Source organism: Typopeltis vanoorti, chromosome 12 (genome assembly GCF_054136105.1).
Source record: "Typopeltis vanoorti isolate ZY-2024b chromosome 12, IOZ_Tvanoo_1.0, whole genome shotgun sequence".
In the NCBI taxonomy this organism is placed as follows: Eukaryota; Metazoa; Arthropoda; class Arachnida; order Uropygi; family Thelyphonidae; genus Typopeltis; species Typopeltis vanoorti.
Genome location: NC_143560.1, coordinates 35,862,152 through 35,876,909, shown reverse-complemented (window position 1 = coordinate 35,876,909; position 14,758 = coordinate 35,862,152). Strand labels below are relative to the sequence as shown.

General features: G+C 33.2%; 1 protein-coding gene across 6 annotated transcripts in view; it reads right to left on the bottom strand.

Moving 5' to 3' along the window:
* The window catches only part of LOC150100692 (AN1-type zinc finger protein 2A), a 316,183-nt gene that overhangs the window by 196,825 nt on the left and 104,600 nt on the right, over window positions 1–14,758 (bottom strand). For 3 of the 6 annotated variants that reach the window (XM_090401817.1, XM_090401819.1, XM_090401820.1), the window contains exon 2: window positions 5,540–5,637. The exons of the other annotated variants lie outside the window; for them this stretch is intronic. The gene's annotated coding sequence lies outside the window, so the exon portion shown is untranslated. The remainder of the gene's footprint in view (window positions 1–5,539; window positions 5,638–14,758) is intronic. 6 annotated transcript variants of the gene reach the window in all.

Sequence of the window (14,758 nt, the reverse complement as noted above, 5' to 3'; positions counted from 1 at the left end):
ACAACTGAAGTATTACTATCACACTTTCTTTTTAGTACAAAATGTTAAGTAAATAATACTATATAAATATGCATAAATATTAATAATAATAATAATGTATTTTACATATTTTTCAAAATAGTTGAATTGATTCATTTAATATACTGAGAGATATCTTATTGATTTTAATGATATTGGTTATTTATTAAATTTATTTAATTATATAAATATTTTATATAATTTTTTTTCTGCATTTCATTATTACTTTGGTAATATTGACTCCCATGGAGTCAATAGACTCACTCAACCAGCAATATGTCTATCATAATGAACTTTGAAGTTCTTTACACTACCTGCATTCACAATGCATTCCACTCTCTACCAAAACTCTCCATGTAAAAAATCTCAACTCCTCACATCCTTCTTCACATCTTTATATAACTTCCTTTTATATTTCCTTCTTATTAATCTGATAGAATGCCTTAACTAACTTGAAGGTCTCTATTATGTCTCCTCTTTTCCTCCTATCCACCAACCTCTGTAATCCATATTCCCTTTAAACACTCTTCATAATCAACACTCCAGAGTTTTCTGATAGTACTTTGGTCATTGGTCTTTGGATCCTCTCCAGTGTTTCCACATCACAGTGAAAACTAGGTGACAAAATTTGAGCATAATACTCTATATATGGTGTGACCAATGGCTTATATACAGGTACACCACCTCCTTATCCCTTCATGTCAGTGTACTTTTTATCACAGCAGCCATATGATCTGCAATCTTCTCGACACTTGTGATGTGCCCTTGGAACTTCAGTCCACTGTCTACCATCACTCCTAGATTCCGAATCTCATCCACTTCCTGAAATGCATTTCTTCCCATACAGTACATAGCCTTATATCTCTGTATTAATAAATGCAAAGTGTAATACCTTGCATTTATTAATATTTAAACTGCAATCCCACTCATTTGTTCAAGCTAAAAGTCTATTCAAATCTTCCTGTAGATAATTAACATCAGAACTACTCCTCATAAGTCTGCCTAACTTTACATCATTGGCAAACATTTGAAGATTCCAGTCAATCTACATGAAATATCATTAACAAACAAGTTAAATAGTAGGCCCCAAGAACAGAACCCTGAGGCACACCACTGGTCTACTTCCTTTTCTGAGACATTGCTCCATCATATACAACTTGCTGGTATCTTTCAGAAAGCCAATCTTTAATTCATCTTATCATTTACATTTATATTTTGATCTTCAGTTCATTTTACTTCACAATTTATATTTACAGTTTTTTTTGTTAGCAGCAAGGACTGTTGAATTGGATCACTTCACTTTTTCACATTGCTAATTAAGAAAAAAAAAAATTGATGATAATAATAATGTGTTCATACACTGTATATAAATTTATACAATTCATATATTGTATTTTGTGTTTAGTACAAATATACATTTTAGATGAATATATATACTATCAACAACAGAAGTAATCCTCCTATCCTATCCCTCTCATCCGTCCTAGGACGGGTTGAGTCCCCTCCTAATGAGGGGTTACTGGCTTATTAATGCAGCCAGTTCGCCACTCTTCTGCTGCATCCCCCTAAGGGCAATATTCATAATTGTAATCTGTGTGGTCACAGGGCCACTTTGCAGGATGAAAAACCCCAGATTATTATTATTATTAAATAAATTAGCATGTAGTGATAAAATTAGTTGTTAATAAAATATTAAAGATAAGTTGAGTTCTAAAGAGTACTTATAGATGTGGACTACGACAAAAACTATATCATATGCACAAAGAGAGTGGAGTATATGTAACCAGGGATGAGACTATTCTCATAAGTATAAATAACGTCATTAAACAGTCAAGTACAGCGATGAAAGCAGTTAAGGTAATGTGATCTAAATGTAAATTGTGATAATCAAGTTATAATATGGCATTATAATTCCACCATCTTCGAAGCTTTTGTGAAGACTGCAGGATTATTGTTTATTAACTGTATGTGTTTTAGTGTATTGTGTGTGTTCTCCCTTTAACCTCCTGGATCCTATGTGGCCTTTCAATTGTATGGGCATGTTGTGCTAATTGTGCTGGTACTATTTCCATAGTTCTTATTTTGAGTGTTTGATAACTAATTAGATGTTTTAAATTAATCAGAGTAGGTATCTGATGCTTTCTCATAGTTTATCCATTTCTATTGTTGGAAACACCAATGGACCTCATTAGTAGCAGTAGGCCTCGTTATGTGGCATGTGTCTTTATGTTTACAGTAATTATTCTGTTATTTAATATGAAAATTCTCAACCATTATTAGACTGCAGATTTTGGTCACACTGAATAGTATAAATATATCAGTAATTGGCATTCAACTTCCTCTGCCTGTTTATTTTCTGATAGTTTATTAAATGGTTTTGATACACCATTGTAAACATGGACTTTCCATCAGACTGTGATTGAAAAATCTGTTAAATCTACTTGATGTTGACTATTAAGTTCAGAAAATACCATTAGCTTTACAACCATGACTGTTTTTTTGTTGTTGTTTTTTATGCTCAGATGCTTCAAAAAATCAAGAAATGGTATTATATTTGATTCTACTATATTTTTTATTGCCCATTTAATTCCTTAATCATATTATATCTGCTTCCATGATCAGTTGACAAGTGAGGTGACAAGTCATATAAAATTTAAATAAATTGTTTTTAAATTAAAGATACCAAGAAATTATATACTTGGCGTAATATATCAGTATGTAAATTTTCCATTGGAACAGAGTTTATCTGTCTCTTGAACCATACAGATGTCAATGTTGTAGTAACCATAATCACAAGGAACCATCTTTTCAATACTTTTAATTGTTTATACTTCATTTATTAATTTAGATGTTTATTGCATATCTATATATTCAGGTGCTCTATTAGATAATCAACAGAACCCAACTATCTTATCGGTAGTTGGACAGCATTAGGAATGGAATTATAAAAGAATTATGTATAAGGTCATAATTTGGTGGTGGTCTTACAAAAAAACGTATTTCCCCTGAAAAAGTGCCAGCATAAAAAGTGTTTTTTGAAGAGTACCTAAAGTACAAAATCAAATGATGCAGGTCAAGTTTTTTTGAAATGCATATGTAAGCAAAGATGTTGGATTACAATATGTTTGTGTGAAAAGAAATGTAATGTTTGCAGTTCAAATGCCATTATTATAGTTCATCGTGTGAAACTCATATTCTTTATTTCAGAAATATAATGGACCACTGCAACATTCTGTCAACCAATAATTATTTTTTACACACTTTAACAAGAGATCGAATATATTACACTTGAACATCCAACCTAGGAGTGCTGCATTTCATTTTTTCCTTAATTCATTTTTTTCCATTTATTAAATAATAATAATGCATACTTCAGATCAGTAAAAACTTTCTCAGCAACTAAACATATGTGATTTGTAGATATCTTGTTTATGATAGCAAATCGTTGCTGTGCATGCTAAACAAAAACCTTGAAACTCACTTTTGGTTTCAGCTGACAAAGTTAGGTTTTTTGTAGGATCCCTTTAGCAACATATCACATCTTACTACATTCAAACTCTTTCCAGTAAACAACTCTCTTTTTTTTTTTTTTATCTTCACATCTTCTGTGTAGCTGAATGCAACGGCTCAGTGCTCCTAGAAAGATTGAGTATTGGGCACAGATTGGATATTTTGCACAAATTGCTTTGTGGATGAAGTAGAAGAAGCTATAATAAGCTTGTTGTTTTAATCTCTCAAAATCAGAAGATAGTGTGGTTTAATCTATATAAATATCTTTTTTAATAATAATTTATTAATGTTCTGAGAGAATTGCTTTGACATATTGCTAATTTCTTATTAATTGATTAAATACAAATTTTTCAAGATAAGTAGATAATTGGGAGGGGGGGGCTAAATAAGAAGAATCATAAATCTTTTAGTTTTGGAATTGTTCAGAATTATTCATCTCAAAGCAGACATGAGAAACCTGCATTGTTCAGGATACAGAAGTTATTAAGTATTATTAATTGGTATTAAATATCTGCCTAGATACACTTAAGCCAAAATCATCGTACGACATGGATGATTTAATCATGTATACTATAAAAAAAATCTATATATCTTGTTGGTACAAAGAATGATATATATAAAATATTTAGTCATTTTGTGACGATCTTCAGTGTGCATTACTTGCTTAAACTAACTTAAATGATAGAACAATTACTTAAATGTGATTGTATAACAGAAAAGTAACAGTCGTCATCATCACCTTTTGGTGTATTCCCTGAGGGGTAAGAGGGTTGAACATTAAGACAATCAAGATTTCATGACTAGTTTCTGATCACTAAGTTTCTTCCAAATTGATATTATCAGGCCTCTGATTGCCTCAAGTCTTACATCTTTCATCTCATTCTGTTTAAATTGCCATACTATCTTAGATAAGCTTTACATTCTATACTTTCTTGAATATTAATAATGTCGAGTCAAATTCTTTTATCTTCATTTTCCTTTAATGCATCAGGCTTACCATGGCTAACTAACCTGATTTCATACATGCATAGTTAATGTTCTGATAAGGCAGAGCAATTAATCCTACCTCTATAATCTACTGAGCCTGTTAATTGCATTAACAGGCAGAGTAAATTCTTAGGCGGTTAACGATATCAGGAATTTACTTTTTAATATCTTTATTTTTAATTCAGTTCTGCCATTGTTTCATCTGTTCACTTCTAATTTTCCTTGCAACTCTCATAACTTTGATCTCTATTTCTTGATGATCAGTTTTTATTTCTAACCTAATTATCCAATCCATTAATTAAAATTGGTTTCAACATCTCTCTTTCTCCATATTAATTTATTCAGCTGGCTTCCCACCATACCAACCTGGCTTATTATGTTTGCCATCTTCAATAAAAATCATTCCTATATAGCTGAAATGTGAATTAAAATTAGTTATGTTTAAAACAAATTTCAATTTTGAAGAATTTTTATAAGAAATTACTCCATATATCTAGAAAGTGTTATCTTCAGCTTTTATATTATTGATCATCTTTGGTTCCTTTTGTATCATCTTTTCTACTGTTGCTAAGTTTTTTCCGGCTTCATGTTATTTATCTTTTATGCTCTTTTCAAAATTTTTAGCTGCTTTTAAGAAAATTAGTTTTTCTTAATTTATATTCTTGAAGTTTTGGGACCCACCATGGAGTTGTTATTCTTAAAATTTGGCCATTTGGTTTCTAAGGTTTGATTCTTGCTTTTTAGTCATTTCTCATCTGAAAGTTGCTCAGTTTTAATTCCTCTTAAACCTTTATTATATAGTTTCACAAAAAAAAAAAGTAACAATGCTGGATTCAAATGTATCTGGAACATATTTTCTTACTCGAATCCCTCAAAATTATCAGAAAGGAACTGAATACAGCTGTTACAGAATTCACAGTCTTTAGAAAGACTTGGAAACCTTGTCTGCATTATTTATGCCATTCTTCTGAATATCATGTGTATAAATTTTCTTGTAGTGGCAGGATAAACAAGAAAAACTTACCTTTAGTGCAGTGAATGATTTTTTTTTTTCAATTATCAATGAAAAAAGTCGAGGTAAAAATAGCTGTAATAATTTTTACAGAAAAATATTTGATCACCCTATAAAAGAAATAACAGAACCTTTACTACAAATGTTAACTAATTAGAGCAGTGAAAGTACATATATTTTTTGTGTTTCTAAATGAAAAATTTGTGAAATAGTAAAGTTATAAATTAATTTAACATTTCAAGTCTTGATTAATAAGTAAACTGTTTATTATTCACTGCTTGTCATAAAACTTTATTCACTGTAATTTTGTTGCATGTGCTGTTCTTTCTAGTAAACAAAATCTCACTGTAAAATTAGCTCAGATACCATTTACTTTCTTTTATTTACAGAAATAAATTAAATTGCATGTCTCCCATCCCCAGAATATTCGCTATTTACAAGTATAATATATGTATAGAGAGAAAGCATGATGAAAATGATAGTCAGCACTCCCAATGTAGTAAATACAGTTATAATAAACTCTTTATAACAAATTAAAAAGTCTTTACTGAAGTCCAATACATATTATTCTAAAGAAATATATATATATACATACTGTATAATTTTTTAATTTACTTTCTACATAATCTGGAAACCCTGCTCTAGAGACCAAACATGGAAAGTGTTCAACCCACTTCATGCCTCCAATAAGCAGGGTGGTGGTCTCACACTGAGCAATAAAATTTATCTCCACTTAAAAACAATCACAAACATCGATGTCACAGCAGGATTCAAACCCACAGCCTGTTGGTTGGAGAGTGGGTTGGAGAGCAACATACCACTCTGCCAAATTACAGGCATACCATGTAAAAAATGGTGTTATGGAGACCATATGGAGAGCCAGGAGGACAGATCCCCCCCATTTCTGAGTTTTTAAAATTCGAGTCATCAGAATTCAAGGAGAATCGGCCTACAAGTCCGGAACTCGGGGGATGGGCTGAAGTCCAATCCCCCGAGTTCTGGGGGATTTCTAGTCTTCAAAATTCGAGTCATCAGAATTCAAAGAGAACCGGCCTACCAGTCTGGAACTCAGGGGGGGCATCAGGGGAGGAGTCCCCCCTAGTGTATATATATATAAACACACACACAGGGCTCCAGAAATTTACTCACTACAAGCAAGATATGAGAGACAAGTTTATTGTCAGCCATGTTCTAATTGCATTCAAAATATATTATTTTCTTTGTATATTTTATACTTAAAAAATAAAATAAATTATTTGTAAGTTACTTGATCATGGGTGGCTGCATTTTCAGAGAATTGGAAATAAAACTTTTGAATCTGAACTCTTTAATCCAAACACCTACAGCTTTCCTTTTTAAAGAATGACAGAAACACTTGCAATTTCAGTTGCTGGTTTTCTCTGAAAGTCTTAAACTCATCTTTACTTTTCTTTTATCTCCTTTAAGGTTCAACACTTTTTCTTGCTATGTAAACAAACTAAAAAAAAAGTCATTAAAACCTCAGCCTTCTGTATCTTCCCCAGCAGTTGTCCTGTTGTAACATAATAATTGATAATTTTTTTTCCTTCTATATGAAAGACTTCATGAATATCTGCTACTGAGTTCCAAAATTCCCCCTCATTTCTCTCTTATTTGCATTATAGTGTTCTTTTTGGAAGCAAGAAAAATGAACCGAGCAGCAATACATTGTTCAGGGGGTTTGACATGGGGGATTTTGCAAAATGTAGTATGTGTGGGTGGGTGTGTATGCTATGTATAAATTACCAAGAGAAAATGGATGGCGGTATGGAAGTGGAGAAAGAGCGTGTCTTCAACGTTTTATGAGCCAGAAATGCGAGACTTTCAGAAGTTAGTGCTGAAAATATTGTAGCGAATGGAGTTCCAAGTTTCAATAATAGTGAAAGAGAGTATGAACAGGAAAAAAAATGATGGAAAGTAGTGGTAAGATAGTATATGCAAAAAAACTGACAGATTGTAAGATAGCAAGTGTGAGATAGGTAGTGAGGATGAAAGTGTGACTGACCTGATAGAGATAGCAAAGAGCAGTGAGAAGGTAATTCAGAATATAACAGCGGAATTGATGGATGTGGCAATTGTGGAGTGAAATAAGGTGAATAACAGGTACGTATGGAAGAGAGAGAGAGGAAGGCTGGAATAAAAGATGGCAGTGTGAAAGAGGTGCTTGGGTAATTCGAGATTGGCCATGTATGGGGATTTCAATCATTAGAAGTGTGCTAAATGAGAAGGTGCATAAGGTTTGCTTTTCAAGGGGTAGATTGAGCAGAGTGATTGAAATGCTAGACATGAGGAAGACGCGAGCAAGAGAGAGAGTTGGCAGTGGTAGTAGGAACCGATGATCTGAATGGTAACAAGGAGAATATAAGGATGGATATCAGGAGGTTGCTGAGGAGAGTAAAAGTTAACAGTGTGGTAGAAAAGGTAGTTAGCACATTGCCCAGGTATGATAATTGGATGAAATAAGACAGCAAGCAAGGATTATGAATGATGCTTGTGTGAAGAAGGAAATCATTTTATGAATTTGAGGGACAGATGAAGCAATGTAAAAGAGATGAGCAGCATTTGAATAGATTTAGTGCAAGTCAGCTGGAGAATCTTGTATTGCTACTAAAGAGAGTAATGACTAAAGTGAATGGAAGACCTGAGGAAACAAGAGGTGGAGGAGCAGGTAAGTAGGGTAGGAGAGCTTGTGAAAGCCTAGGTGAGTTGCATAAGTGAAGAAAATAAAAGAAAAGGAAGACAAGACAGTGAAATGGGAAAGGTTGTGGTGGACAGGGAGACACTGTAAGAAGAGTGGATGATGGTGGATACAGGTATGGATGTGTGTGTGCAAGAAAGGATTGGGATGACTAGGAATGTGGGAGAAACAAACAGATCTGAAGGAGAGGTGTAAGATGATAGATGGGGGGGGGGGGGTAAATGTGAGGAGTGGGGTTGTGAAGGCTTGTTAAAGAACAAGAAATAATATAGTGTGTATTTTTACAAATGCTAGAAGTATTTGAAGTAAAGGAAATTAAATTGTAGCATTAATAGAATATATTGACCCAAAAATTGTTGGAATAAGTGAGACATAGTTGGATGAGGATGACATTCTGACAGGAATGGAGATGGATGTTTTTCATGCAGAGAGATATCTGTAGCAATATTTTCTTGTTGATGTTTTTACAATTAGGCCGCATGTGTATATATACAACACACACACACGTGTGTGTGTGTGTGTTTAGGATAAAATGACTGGGAAACCGAGATGAGAAATAAAAAGCAGATTTTAATGGCACAACTAGTTTTGTCTTTAACAGACTTCTTCAGGTGCAAAAAAAAATAATAGAAATAACTAAAAAAAACAGTAAAGGAATTAACTCTATAAACAGCCCAAAAAGTTAGTGTATATTTCTGTATTTAAAAACATTCTCTCTCTCACTGCATTGTTGGGCATAGCCAGTGGTGAGCTATGGAAATTTTAACAAAGGGCTCGCATCGTCGAACAAAAAAAAAAAAAACTACACCAACGCCATCTACCACCATCACTAGTATTTCCACAGACAATCAAAAATATATGCTCATGGCAGGATGTTTGCGGGGTTTACGATAGAAGTTTTTATGACAATTTATAAATATCGTATTATTTATATTTTGAAATATGTGTTGAAATTTGTATTATTTATAAATTGAAATACGTGTCATAAATGTCACGTATTTCAATATTATCTAAAACAATAATATTGAAATACGTTATATTTCTCTTTTGTTTTTATACTTCAAGTGATAATCAACAGTACCAATCAAGGGGCTTTATTTTAGTCCTATTTATTTATGTGTGATTACCAAAAGTAAATTCTTATTTATAAAATGATAGTAACAGTAACTATAATATTTTATTTAATAAAATCACTTTCGAGACGATTTTACATGAAAAAAAAAAAAACCTTCACTGTCTGGTGCACATTTACCCAGAAAAAACTCTCTCCTTTGGAGGTTAACATTTACAAACAATTACTTTAAGGAAATACTTATGACAACAGCTGCCACACCTTATTTCCTTCCTCCCTCACGTCTTGTGTTCTATGAGGATCTATAGCCGAGCGATGATTTTCTAGAAAATATTTGACATAGGGATTCGGATTAAATTCATTCAAGGGTTTTCCATTTATACATATTGTCATTAAATCCGAAATATGTTATAGTGAGAGAAGATCTCTTCGTCGTTACAATATTATTCACCACACTAAAAGCTCTTTCGGCTTCACCGCTGCAAACTGCAATTGTTGCCATAATCGCTTTGGCTTTTTTCACCGTACTGGGAATTTCGTTTTGTAACTTTCCAGTCAAAGCCATTTCCACTAAATCTCTAAAATCATTAATTTTAATTTCATAATTTCAAAATAAAATTTAAAGATCTTATTCTCCTTTTTCCTTCTAACCATGGACACGTAACTTCTTTCATATTCCATGTTTCAGGATAACATACATCTAAAATGTTTTTCAGTTCTTCATCTTCCAAATCCTCATAATTTTCATTTTTAAGTTTAAAATTTCTTTGCTGCATTAATCTATCCTTTAAAGTCATTATAAGAGGGTTTAGTAATGTTTCTCGCTGTAGTTTGTGAAATCTGATTTTGCTTTCAATTGCTATTCCTTCAAATTGTTTTGATTTTAACATGGTATCAATTTTAGATTCACAGAATTTTTAAAATCATTAATTGTTCGCATGATTAAGGAGTTAGCTCTTATAATACTTATATTGCGACTTTGTACAGCTTCTGACAGATATGATAATTCCTGTAGGATGTCAATCATTAATGCTAGATCTTTTAAAAATTTAAATTGAGAAGCCGGTTTAAAAAGCCCTTATATTTATCGTTCGATGCAAAATGCTTGCATAAAGCTGGGTAATTTCTCCACAAAGCAAGTGGCCGTTCGTAAACTGCAAGCTGCCCGTCGTGGTCCAAACACACGGCCGATCTTTAAAATTTCTACACCAAGTCTTTTGCAATCGTATTTAATTCTTGTTGATGTTTTGGTGATTGATGATAAAAAAAAGCATATAATTTAACCATAAATATAACCATAAATATTTCAAAATAATTTATTTCTTTAATGTTTTTTTATCGAATTGTCTAATGCTAATTGTAAACGATGAGCTACGCAATGCCAAATCATGTTGGGAAATTTTTGTAGAAGTTTGATTGCAACACCTGATTTGTTTCCTAACGTTGCACTAGCTCCATCAGAACAAAATGCAATGAGATGATTTTTTAAATAGTTATCAGATAATCCATATGAATTTAAAGTAGCAATTATAGTAGCATGTATTCATTCTGCATATTTTATGGTATTTTCTAGTTCTACAAAAATCATACATGGTTCAGTGAGCTCAACTTGTATGTGAATAACTAAAACACTTATTTTCTATAATAGCAGACGAATTGGACATTGTTGATTCGTCTGCTATTATTGAAATTTTGCTTTGAAGTTATCAAAATTTCTTTTTCATTTAGTTTGTCAATTAAACTTGATAATATAGAATTGCTACATTCTTCATTTATTTTTATGATTTTATTATGAGCAAATGAAACTTTTTACACAAACATGCGGTTCTTGAGTCTGTAGTGTTTCCATTTGGTTCCATTTTCATTTCTACCTATTCCTTGGATGATAAAATAACTTTTCTCTCCTTCAACACTTAAGTTTCTATATTTTGAGCAAACACGACAACCTAATTTACCATTTTTAACTTCTAACCACTAATACTGCGTTTAGAAATACGATGCTTGCTTCTCTTTCAAGCAATCACGTAAATGATTTTCTTTTTCTCCAACTTGTTGCATCTTCATTGACTCAGTGTGCGTATTATCTTCGACTTCATTTTCAACAGCAGTAGAATCAGCAGAATCACTTTTCGTTATTTTTTTTCCCAAATAAATTTAATGAATTTCACTGACTTTTCCCGTTTCACGGGTAAAAATACTTTTACAATTATAAAAATAAAATTTGCTGAATATACAGTTTTTAAATTTATTATTATTTTTAAATTTTAAACACAAACAATTGATTATACATCAGTGTACTGACGAACACAGAACTAATGTCCAGTGGAACAACCCGCAGATGACAGTTTTATGAACATTTGATTGTCTACTGTTTACTTAAGGGGGGAAGGGTAAAGTAGAGCATGCTAGCTTTATTTATTTTTAAACTTTCATTATAGAGGAGTTGAAACAATAATTCCAAATAATCTATACACTGCCGAACAGACTAATTTTTGTTAGGTTACCGTACGAGTTTGTGGCTTAATATATTTCAAAAAATTATGTTTGTTTTTTTAAATAAAAAGTAAACAAGAAGAACAAGGGGCTCGCAAATTTGAGAAAAAATTAACAACGGGCTCGCGCGAGCCCCCTTATAGCTCACCACTGGGCAAACCCCCTGTGCTCAAAATCTTGTGTATGCCAATATTGGATAGCAGTACAATGACAGTCTGATAGGTTGTAACTGGTTGCTGTTGAGATGTATACGATTAAGGATGATTTCTTTAGATTCTACTATCTTTCAAATTCATTGTAACAACGGAAAATATTATAGTACTGGATGGGTGCGGTTCTGTTCATTGGAATTCGTAGAAAACAAAACACGGCTAGATAGAGCACTGGCTCGCGTTCTCCCGTAACTTATGTCTCTCTGATGTTCTTGTAACTCAATGGATTTCTCTGTCTGGCCAAAGTATGGTTTATTACCAAATCTACCAGATTTGGTGCAACTCTGATAAACCATACTTTGGCCAGACAGAAATCCATTGAGTTACGCATCGAAGAACATCCAGAGAGACATGTTACGGGAGAACGCGAGCACGTGCTCTGTTTTCCGCGAATTCCAGTGAAGAGAACCACACCCATCCAGTACTATGGGACAAGTCCAATAATATTTTCCGTTGTTACGATGAACTTGAAAGAAAGACAGTAGAATCTAAAGAAATCATCCTTAATCCTATACATCTCAACAGCAACCTGAGTTACAACCTATCAGACTGTCATTGTGGTGCTATCTAATATTGGCATACACAAGATTTTGAGTACAGGTGTACACCCAACGATGAAGTCAGAGAGAGAACGTTTTTAAATACAGAAACGTTAACGCATTAACGTTGATATATATATACACACACACACACACGTGCTAACTTTTTGTGATGTGTAGAGTTAATTCCTTTACAGTTTAGTTTTTGTTGGTTATTTCTATTATTTTTTTGCACCTGAAGGAGTTGTTAAAGACAAAACTACTCATGCCATTAAAATCTGCTTTTTTATTTCTCATCTCGGTTTCCCGGTCATTTAATCCTAAAAAAACATGTACTTCAATCAAGTAAATCAGTCATCTAGCATATGTATATATATATATATATATATATATGGCCAGGGATTTGGGAGTGTTGGTGGATAGGGAGTTGAAGTTTAGGGGGCACATTGCAAAAGTAACTAAAACAGCTCACCAAATCACTTGGCTTCTGAAAAATACTTTAACATGCAGAGACGAACAAGTTGTTGTTCCTCTGTATCGAGCCTTGATAAGACCCCATCTGGACTTCTGTGCCCAGCTATGGGCACCAGGGTTTCTTCGTGATGGGGAGGAAGTGGAGAGGGTCCAGAGACGAGTGACCAAGATGATAGCAGGTCTGTGGAATGAACCTTATGAGAATAGGTTGAAGATTTGTGGGTTGCAGAAATTGGACGATAGGCGAAGGAGGGGTGATATGATTGAGACATTCAAATTACTGAAGGGTTTTTATAAGATTGATCCAGAAGATATTTTTGAAAATATGACTGGTGGTGGGAGGACTAGGGGCCATGCATGGAAGCTGGGCAAGAGCGTGGTTGACAAGGATGTTACAGCTAGGTTCTTTACTTGGAGAGTGGTAAATGAGTGGAATAAGCTTCCAGAGTCTGTTGTGGGTGCTACGACCGTGAATGAGTTCAAGGCAAGATATGATAGATACTGTGTGAATGTTGAATAGTTGTTCTTGACATGATGTTAGGGCCTCCCTCGATGAGTCTGTCGACTCCTTGGAGTTTCCCGGAACAATAATAACAATAATAATATATATATTTAGAGAGAGAGAGCTGTTGACTTTGCAACATTTTTTCCCCAAGTTCGGACTACATTTTCCTCATGAAAATTATTTTTAAGTATATTTTTTATGTATTCTTTTATATCTTTATAAATCAGGAGAGAACAGGGTCATGCATAGAGCGAAACAAGGGCCCTTGTAGTCTCCCTTCTGCCTTGTATTGAAAAAAGTCTTTAATGTCAGTCCTATGAAATTCTTTTAATAACATATGCTTTCATGTTTCATCTTTTTTTGCCTATCATCTAGTTGAATCCTACAGACCTTCAATTTATTCTCATAGGGAGCATTCCATAGACCTATGCAAATTACTAAGGCAAGACCTTATCCTTCACACAAAAAGGGGGTCTATATTCCTATCCATCCAGTCCTGAATTCTGTCTTTTACCAATTTCTCCAGTACCTTGATTACCATTTCTGTGATACCTATTGGCATATAATTTGCAATGTCTTTTCACATCTATTTATAATATAATACACCTTGATACAGTATACCTTGATTTTTACTTGAGAAGTAAAAATCAAGGTATACTGTATTTAGTAGTAATCATAGCTTACGCATGTAACAAAAAATATATAGAACTTTATTCAAAAATTCCAGTATATTTCATTCAAAGTTACACAGACATGTAAGGGATGTTAACTACATTCAAAACATGGATCACAATAATGAGTCATAAGCATGCATATAGTAGCTCATCTCTCTCTATCCCATGTACAGTATATAATAATACTATTAGAGTTCAAATAGTTGGTTATTGGATCCACATTCAATAGTGAATTTAATATGGTAGTACAAAGGAATTTATTTTCTCTATGAACTAAAGTAATTCTGACTCAGAATGTCACCAGACTGGAAATATATCAAGTAAACTTAACCATATATGATGAGGCTGAGGAAATATAGTGTTAAAGAGTTGTTCCTCTAGATCATCAGTTCCCAACCGGAGGTACGCGTATCCCCATGGATAGGTTCTGGGCCGTTCAGGGGTACACGAAAAATAATCAGTAATGGCAGAAAAACAAAGTAAACAAAATGCAAAACGTTAGTTTATGGAACTATAAATGTTAAGTTTGAATCACCGCTAATGGAA